Raw genomic sequence first — 8775 nt, 5'->3', positions numbered from 1 at the left:
GAAAGTGCCCCTGCTAGCTGCTTGGGCTTACCATGGTCTAGCCCTACCTCCATATGGTGGTCTTCCCCAGTGAGGGAAGGTGCACAATTGCTTGCTAGAGCCTGATAAGCTTTAGAGTATGTCTCTAAGCTCATTTTAGTAGTGTTAGGAGTCCCAGACAGGACTAAGGTATGGTACCTCAAGGTTGTGAGCTGTCCTGAAAAAATAATACTTCCCTAGTCACTTGTGACTGTGGAGTTTTGAACTGGTAAATACATGGCTGGATGAGGAATGGTAGCTGGTAAGTTTGCAGCCTGTTAAGGTAACTGCTAGTAAATTAATGATAGCTAATGGCTAAAGAAGAAGGTAAGTGAGGATTAAGGGCCTGCTAATAAGATCAGTCTTATTATTTGAGTGATACTATAGCTCAGAAGGCAGATGAACACGTAATGCAGGAGTGCAGCTGCTGGACCTGCTACAGGCAGTGCTCAGGGGGTATTTAGTCTTTTGGCCATTGGACTCCAAAGACTTGGCTCTCAGGAGTGAGGCAGCTGTGTTTATGTTGTATCAGAGTGGTCCACTCAAAAATTGTTTGCTAACAACCTGGACATGAGAAGCAAAATTACTGCTTGCTTGTATTTGTGTATCACCTCCATGACTATACCATGTTTATTGGATAGTGACTCAGTCCACTTAAGAGAAAAGCTGTGTTAAACTTATTTACTAAGTAAGTAAAGGGAGTTCCATAGTTTAGGATTAACCTCATTGCTCACCATTTCCGGTGAGGGTGGGTGGGAAATACTTCAAAATTTCTCCTTGAAATACTGTGTTTAAAAATGGCTTTCTGTTGAAAGTCTTCATGCTGTAATGGACAGTTTAGAAAGTTTGTCAGTCTGTCAAATGAGACTTCTCAGATAAAAATGTTCAGCTCAGCAAAACTTCTGTAAAAATGAGTCTTAAAAAGTAACCTTTTTTTACCAAGTAAGAACAGTAGGTATTTGAGATGACTGAAGATGAATATTTTAGGGCGTGCAGTCTGAGTATAAAGAAAAAAATGTTTGGTCAGCTAAAAGGGACAGTTTCAAAAAAACTTGGGTACTGCATATTGAACCTGTGCTTTAACAGAACCTTGAAAAGGAGATTGAATCGCCTTTGGGTTTGTTAAAGTAAGTGTATATCATAGCATCTCCTTAGCTATCTCTTTTCTACTCACACCTACCCTTATTATCAGTACAGATTTGTGATCGGAATGAGAATAACCATCTGCTCCAGTTTCTGGTGTTGAAAAATGTTCCTACAAGAATAGTCACAGCTTGTCAAGTTATCTATTCCCTCTGAGGGCCTTAATTTTCCTGTTTCCCATAAGGGCGAGTCTGAAGTCCTAGTGTCATCTTCAGATTATATAAATGGCAGTTTGTATTTGAAATTGATTACTCCCTTTAGCTGCTCTGTAGAAAAAATCCTATGTTTTTGTTTCAGTATGAACTGTGGAGAAGAGGGCATTTATTTCAATGTCTTAAACTTGAGATTCCTGAGATACTGTTCAAGAAATTGTGCAAAGATCAACTGGGATGCCTTCAGATGTAGAAGATTGGGTAAAGATGACTTTAATGGCAGTCCCCTAAAGATGAGGCATATTCCTTGCAAAAGTCTGATTGGATGGTGTGACACAGTAACTCTTGATAACATTATTGATAAGTTTCAGCAGGCTATTGAAGAATGGGTCTGCTTTTTGCTGCATGCTGTGTTAGTAAAGTAGCAGATAGTGCTTTTGCCATACAAACGATGTCATGCAGTGTTACGTAGTGACTGCACAGATAGTTGGCTTTTTTTTTTTTAGGAGGAGCTGAACTGGAAATAAGAGTGAAAGAAGGGCATGGGGAAAAGAAAGAGGATAAAAGTGTAAAATTAGGAGAATAGCATGGGAGGAAGAGAAAATAAGTTTGATGCAAACATCTAATAATTGGTGCAAGACAAACTCCACTATTTTCTTAATAACAGCAACACCCTAGGGCTAGAACCCCTGCCTTGCTCCTGCAGGGTGTTCTCAAACAGCAAGTGTGGTAGCTGGGTTTGTTACGTTTCCAGTGGCCCCCACAGCTGGAATAGAGTCCTTAGATTGTTCCAATTGCATAATCCTCATCTTGCAGATCAGACCTCTGGGTAGGCATGTGCTTGCTCAGGAGTCAAACTTCCCTATTAGTAAAGCAGTACTTTTATCAGTAGTAATTGACACCTTGATCAGCAAACAAGATCAGTTCTCCATTCAGACCTCTCCCTTAGTCATTTAGGTATCACCAGCTTGTGCTGGCTGGTTCCCTGTGTGACAAGGCAGCCCACAGAGGTCAGACAGGTATTCCCCTTCCTTCCACGTGTGACAAGCTCTAAGTTCGGATTAGTCGCTGATTGTATTGTCACAGCAACACATTCCTGGTCCTGTTGTACCTTCTTAAAATGCATGAGTTTTTTAGCAGCCAGAAAAATGCCTTGAGAGAAGAAGTTTCCGCTAGCTTTTTATGTCTCTGGGATTATAGAAAAGTTGTCTGTTTCTGGGATGAGAGCTAATTTTATTTTTTTTTTAACTAAGATTTTTTTCACACTGCTAAAAGACACTGCTGTGGAGATAAAAGTGGGGGAAAAAAGGTTCAATGCTCTCCCCTCCTCCCAATCTGACACAAATTGTGAAACAATAGAAGATTTGCAACCCCAGGAAGACAGTTCCCTCTAAGGTCTTCCAGCCTCTGAATACTGTAATTTTTTTTCTATTAAATAGACACTGGTTTTTTACTTTTTACTAAACCTGAGGCCTTCAAAAGACCTTTGAAGGTCCCTGTGTGTGAAGTGGAAACGCAGAGTCTTGTTGCAACCAAATCAGTCACACAGACTGGAAAATCATAAGTCAAGGTTTACTCTGAAGCTCTGTGGTCAGTGCAGTCTACATTGATTCAAAAGGTCTTGAATATGCTTAAAAATAAAGCGTCTGATGGACTAAGATGTGTGACAATTTCCAATAATTTGGGATTGATTCACAAAGCAGTGTAATATGTCATTAGAATTTTTCCTTTTTTTAAAGATGGTAGAATTAAGACAGACTGCATAATTGATTTCAACTCTGAGAATGCTAGGCATTTTTCCATGGAATTAATATTGGCATTTATTTATACATATGTTGCACTTTAAAAGACTGCCAAGATAAAAAGTGTTAGAGGATTGTCTTCTGTTGACTCTCTCTGTGGAAGCCATCCCCACCAGGCAGGTTAATAAGCCAGTTTGCAGGATCATCTGAGAGCAAGAGTGAAGGAACACTTTCTGCATTTTTTTGTTTTTTAATCATTCATTATTCTACAGTAGGACAAGTTTTCTTCATTTTTGAAATGGACTGGGATGCCCAGGTTAATCATGCAGGGAAGTTACGCCTCTCTGCTAGCTTTTCCATCCCTTCCCACCCTCGTGCCATAGCAGCATAACTGGATTGATGCTGTGAGGTTTCTGCAGGCAGTGGCTTCCCTAAAAGCCTTTAAAATCCTTTTGAGGTTCTTTACTGGGCTTTGGGAGGAATGCAACCAAATAATTTCCTTCTGGCAGCTTTTTCTTTTCCTTGAATTTGCCCACGTTCTGTCCTTCCCTAAGGAAGCATTAGCTAAGGAGACCCATCTCCACATACCCTGAAGAAATCTTCATGTGACCTGAAAAAAAAAAAAAAGCTGGAGGTCCCTCACAGGATGGCCCAGATTGCCATGCTGTAGATTCATCATTTATCTGGCATAAATTACACTTGAGCGTGGGTTTTATTGCCAAGGGTCTGATAAATTCCCTTTGGCTACTGAAGAGACTTATAAAATGTTTTTGCTGTTTTGTTCTTCTTAAAAAGTAATCTTCACTACAAAAGCAATGAAATTGGGGGATAGGGAGAAGGTTTCATATCCATGGCCCTTGCTTTCTTCACTGCCTCTGTCTAAAGATGTGTGTCTGCTCTGCTAACAGTTAAACAATAAAAAGCAGTCATTTGTTCATGGAGCAGATTGGAAGTATCTGCATCAATCCCGAGACCTTATTGCTCATCTTCATCTGAGAGAAAAGTACCTCCTTGCAGTCTGTGTGTGAAGTGTAGGCAAGCAGCTATTGAGGGAATTTGCTGAACAGTCTTAAGCAAACTGGCAGTTCTCAGAGAACATCTGACGCAATTACATTTTATAGCAGAAGCCTGGGGAAAATGCATCCAGTATTCAAATGTGTGTGTTTATTTCTTCAGCCCCCATCCAACCATCTCGTCTGCACCCAGCCAGAGTAGGATGTTCTCACCAAAAATGCTGATAGTTACATCCATTCACTGTTGACTTGGTAGGATGAAAGGAATCATATAAATGGTATCCTCCACTTGAGTTGCACCTTGCTTCCTCAAAGCAGAGAGGCAGACTCTATCTTGCCAATCACCCTCTTGGTCTTATTTTCTGTTCAAAATACTGAGCAGGTGTGCTTAACTGTTTGATGAACTCCAGCAGTTTTGGCCTTTTCTGATCCACAGCCATTCTTGTGAGATAATTTCCTCTTGCCAACAAACAGACATACTTTTAACTCCACTGCTCAAAAGCTGTCTGTCCTTGTGAGCAGTATTTTTTTTTTGCTATGAACCTCTGTGCCTGAGATAGCATAGGGAACAGGAGACTGGTGTGAAAGGTACGTGGCAACAAAGCCCTTCATCTCTTGAACAAAGATTTTTACCTCTTCAGTGAAGCTTAGAAGGCTGTTCAGGGCACCTGCAGAAGACTGTTGATTACAGCCTGTGTAAACCTGTTACCAGGCAGAAAATGGCCCCAGTTCAGATCCTTAATATTGCTCATGATATGTGTATATTCTAACTCCCTCATTATGGGAGGGCCCATCTCCTCTGCTGACTTGCAGCCTCCAAGCAGATCCTAGCCAGGAAATTCTTTTCCCAGCTTACTTGCTCTTTGGCACAGCGCAGCAATCTCAGTAATGTGGGGATGAAAACAAAAGTGGCATATGAATTTTGAGCCATTCCGTCAAGCTACCCTGCAGCAACGAGTCTGACAGTCTCAGCTCAATTTAAATTAACTTACCAAAGAGGTTTGGATATTTGCCTTTTATAGTTCTTCCATTTTTGCTTGAAGACTTACATATTTAATTTTTATCCTAAGGTGTTTATTTTTCCCCAAGCATCCTCTACTATATCGAGCGATTTTGTACAATTGTTTAATTATGAATAGTGCTTTAGAAAAGCACTGGAACTTCAGCTTTATGATCTTGCTTAAGCAAGATCAGAACCTTGAAAGATACCTCTGCAAAATTATGGGCCCTACTTGTAAGCCAGTTTCTACCTTCAGTTCCACCATATTGTTCTTTTCTGTCCTGTGGAAATCTGGGAAGAATCAGTATTTTGAAGGTCCTGTCATCATCCTGTCTGTGCTGACATTTTATTCCAGGATATTAACAGTACATCAGAACATTAGGCCCTCAGCTCTTTTCCAGCTCTGAGGTTTGCATCCAAGTAAGTAAATCAGATGAAAATTATGTGATAGGAAAATTGATTTATGTATTTCAACACTGAGCGCACCTGTGACTCCCATTTATATGCTTCAACTGAAGGCCATCGGAGTCTCCTGTTAATTTCAGTGATCTCTGGATCAAGCCCTTGGTCTTGACCATCTGTGTGTAGGTCCTGGTTCAGCGTATTCTTAAGGATATGTTTAATTCCATCCCCATTTAGTAAAGCAATTAAGTGTGTGATTAACTTGAGTAAGAGGTTGAAGCCTGTGCTGAAAGTCAAGTAGGATCTCTGCTGAACTGAGACTTAAATAGTAATTTACACTAGAGGCTATCCCCATCCAGTATCTGGAAAATAGGGCTTCTGCAGACACACGGCCCTGGTAGGTATCACTGTGGATACAGATCTTTTCAAAACAGAGCGATCTAAAATCCAGCCTTTTTCAAGAAAAACACTCTTGCTTGTTGGTGCCCTGTCATGTACATGGCTACATGAGGGCATTCACAATGAAAACCAGTTATTTTGAAGTAAAAACTGGTAGAAGCGATTGAAGAAATAGGAACAGTGACAACAGTGCCTCAGCTCACCATAATTGCTTCTTTTTTCAAAGTCCAGGTGGTTTGTTTTGTTCTGCAGCCCAGAAGCCCTCAAAAATTTACTTCACTCCAGTAAGTACTATGCAAATAAATCTTTCTTCTAATAAAATATGCATGAACATCTGAAATGCAAAACATGTACATAAATTGCCATGTGTTGGCTGAGGCGTAAGAGCTCTATGTGTGACCTGAGCACATGAGAAGCAATTCAAATCAGCTTAGCACTAGCTGAGCTGGCAATCTAGAGGGCTATGAGTGCCTCATTTAAATAAACTTGCACTTGCCAGAGACTGGAGATACTGCTAAATGAGATCCAGTGAATCTCTCTGTGGTGGCCTAAGAAGTTGCCTCCCCCAGTTACTGATTGTAGTACTGTCTTGGAGGTTGCCCCTTTCCACAGTAAAATTAGCAGAACTGCCCCACCTCGGTTGCTTTATTGCCACAGTCTCCTCCTTTCTTTAAACTGCAGGTGAAGTTAAACTTAAGCTAAACTAACAAGACTTCACACTGAAGCTGTTAAGGCACTGACTGTGTTCTTTTGACTTCACTGTGAGCATGGCAACCACAAATACAGTATTAGTAACTCCTTGAATTGTTGCATAAAGGCGTAATAAGCTCATCTATTAATACCTTAACAATCAACAGCAATTCCATCTCAGCTGGTGGGGCAGGTCCTGTTACCCTCACAGCCTAGGCCTGTGCCTTTTGTACTCTGTGGCACACCAGGGCATTGCTCTTTCAAGCTTGAAAAGAACTATCTTGCAGGAAAATGTCTTTTTAATGGCAGTGAGATGGCTGCTGGAAAAAAGGCAACACGTCAGCCCATGTTTACAGGATTTTGACCAAAATGGTCTTCGGGTGGCTAATAGAATACCTAAGCTTTCTTTCTGTGATAATTCAATACTGAAGGTCCTTTATTGGGGGGCATAGTGAAAAGCACTATATGCCAACCATCCTCTAAAAAAAAAAAAAAAGGATGAGATAAATAGTGTTTTATTTCTTCCCTTGTAAGGGTTTAAAAGAACTAAGAGTATCTGCCAGACTTGCAAGGAGGTGTATTTTGGCGGTGTGGCTAAGACAAATTCAGATTGCAGATGAGCCAAAGCATGAATATTTCTGCAGTTGAAAACAGGAGTGAGCGCATTGGATGCATGTCATGTCTATGTGGTAGAAAAAAATTATCTGTAAAAGTTGTTTCTTGCTTAAATTACAATTCCATAAAATTTAAAATGCCTTCAGCCCTCTTAGTATTGAGGCTGATTCTAACTGCTTCAGTAGTAGTGTGACATCTCTGGCCTCTGCAATACAATTCCTGATTTACTGCAAGAGATCAAGCTCAAGGCCACTGCAACTCCCTTTTACTACTTCATTGAATATATTGTGTATGTTCATTAAATTGTCAGCTATCACTGCACAGGCAGTAGTAACTGTATTTCCGATCTGTGGGTCCAGCACCCCACTGAATAGCCTTCTAGCCACACTGCTCTCAGCAAATAAAAAAAGAGGACACCCCCCCCCCCCCCCCCAGTTTGATGTATTCCTTCTGAAGAATGTTCAGGGTACCCTACCACTGGGGTATTACAGAAGGGGCAATCACTTCAGATGGAGGGACTCGAACTCAAAAGCTGGTGTTTTCAGTTTACCTGGCTGAGTTGGCTAAATGGAAAATGCAAGTATTACTGCAGTCTCTTCTTCCAGCAGAATTAGATGATGGGCCATGCTGAGCAGGTGGAAAATGGCAGTCTCCAGTCGTTACTACATATCACAAAATGGACATCTGTCATGGCCCGAGTTAGGCACTTAAGGGAACCTCTACGTGATCTTCCGCAGGAAGACTTGGGCTTTCTCTGCCCACACGCCAAGCAGGTGCACGCTTCGGACTGAAGAGAAGCTGAGGAACCATGATAAGGGGGCCATAAGGGTGAGTTAAATACTCCCAGCTTCCCAGCAGGATTACTGGTTCAGGTTTGACACTCTACTAATGAGAACTACGCTCCAGGCTCTAAGTGGCTCATGTCCAGGAGACACAGATCAGTAGAACCAGTGTGTGACAGGGGTAGGATCAGTGCAAGAGACAGCCATAATATTTCCTGACCAAAGCATCTTGCCTCCCACACCTCACCACACTGGAGACTGTAAATCCAATTGCCAGGTGCTTAATTTCCCTCATTCACTTTAGAGGGATTACAGGTACTTACCTCCATGTTGTGAATGGCAGCGTTTCATTTTGCTTTTAGGTACGGCATTATTAGTTTTGCAACATCCAAGATGGCACTAAATATCAATGTGTTATTTTGGAGCTTCCCTGAGGACCAGAATTTGACTTTTTAAAAAATCATATTTTGTTAGGAAACATGTGTTCAGGGGTCTATTAATCTCTCTACAGCTGACACTCAAGGCCGTCTGTGCAGCAATTCGTTACAATGCCACTAAACCCGGCACTTTTAATTATGAGATGCCAGTTCCTGCTCCTCTGTTGTGAAGTGAACATAAAGTCATCACTTGTTTCTATTTTTGCATGAAAATGATTCATAATGTAGAATGTACTGTACTACAAAAGGGATGGAAGAAAATAGTTCCATGATACATGTTGGAAGGCAGAAGCAATGGCTTGCTGCTGTGATTCACGCTTGTACTGCCCAGGCATTCCAAAAATGGCTTTCTTCACAATTAGCCACAAAATCTGTAAACCAT

General features: G+C 41.2%; 1 protein-coding gene across 3 annotated transcripts in view; it reads right to left on the bottom strand.

Annotated features, from left to right (window-relative positions):
• Positions 1-7636: 7636 nt before the first annotated feature.
• TTC7A (tetratricopeptide repeat domain 7A) overlaps positions 7637-8775 on the bottom strand; it is a 200298-nt gene continuing 199159 nt past the window's right edge. For 2 of the 3 annotated variants that reach the window (XR_007628882.1, XR_007628884.1), the window contains one exon: positions 7637-8764. The gene's annotated coding sequence lies outside the window, so the exon portion shown is untranslated. The remainder of the gene's footprint in view (positions 8765-8775) is intronic. The other variant, XR_007628883.1, reaches the window with a different exon arrangement.

Source organism: Myiozetetes cayanensis, unplaced genomic scaffold, assembly GCF_022539395.1.
Source record: "Myiozetetes cayanensis isolate MyiCay16 unplaced genomic scaffold, myiCay2020 scf2-11, whole genome shotgun sequence".
In the NCBI taxonomy this organism is placed as follows: domain Eukaryota; kingdom Metazoa; phylum Chordata; class Aves; order Passeriformes; family Tyrannidae; genus Myiozetetes; species Myiozetetes cayanensis.
Note: the sequence above shows the minus strand (reverse complement) of the source record. Positions and strands in the feature narration are given on the sequence as shown.